The following is a 643-nucleotide window of genomic DNA, read 5'->3' as shown; positions in this document are numbered from 1 at the left end:
CTCTCTCTCTCTCTCTCTCTCTCTCTCTCTCTCTCTAATAAAATTTATCTCATAATAAACTCTATAATAAAATTTATTGTATTTAATTTAATTTGTTGTAACAATTGTATGTAATATAATTTTTGCATTTAAAATAATTTATTTTATTAATCTTTGGTCTCTCCACCGTCCCCAATTATTATGGGCGGACGATAATCGATATAAAAATTGTATAAAACGCTTCTGTTGAATCCTTGCTGCCACCCTTGTGCCGCATTTTCTTTGCTTTATATATTATAAATATATGTATTTTGTGTATACATACATGTATATATGTATAAATATATGTACCTAGATAGCCCAACCAGCGCGAACAGATTTCGAGCAGAGCTTGCTATCAACTTTTGATGGCAAATACATAACAAATTTGATGCAAGATCTGTTATATCAAATCTTGCTGCACAGAAAACGAAAACGAATAGGCCTATTATAATCTGTACCTAATCGTACCATGGTCAATCGGTATACACCTTTCAACTATATAAAGAACAGGCCACATGTATGTTGAATATAAAACAAAAACGGTCGACTATTCATTTATTCGTCATTGTGCTATAATGAACGTAATCGACGAGGACGACGTAAGATAATTTTCTTTTATATA

This window comes from Odontomachus brunneus, unplaced genomic scaffold, assembly GCF_010583005.1.
Source record: "Odontomachus brunneus isolate Ranch 3 - 2012 unplaced genomic scaffold, Obru_v1 Obru_scaffold_452, whole genome shotgun sequence".
NCBI lineage: Eukaryota > Metazoa > Arthropoda > Insecta > Hymenoptera > Formicidae > Odontomachus > Odontomachus brunneus.
This window is presented reverse-complemented; position numbering follows the sequence as displayed.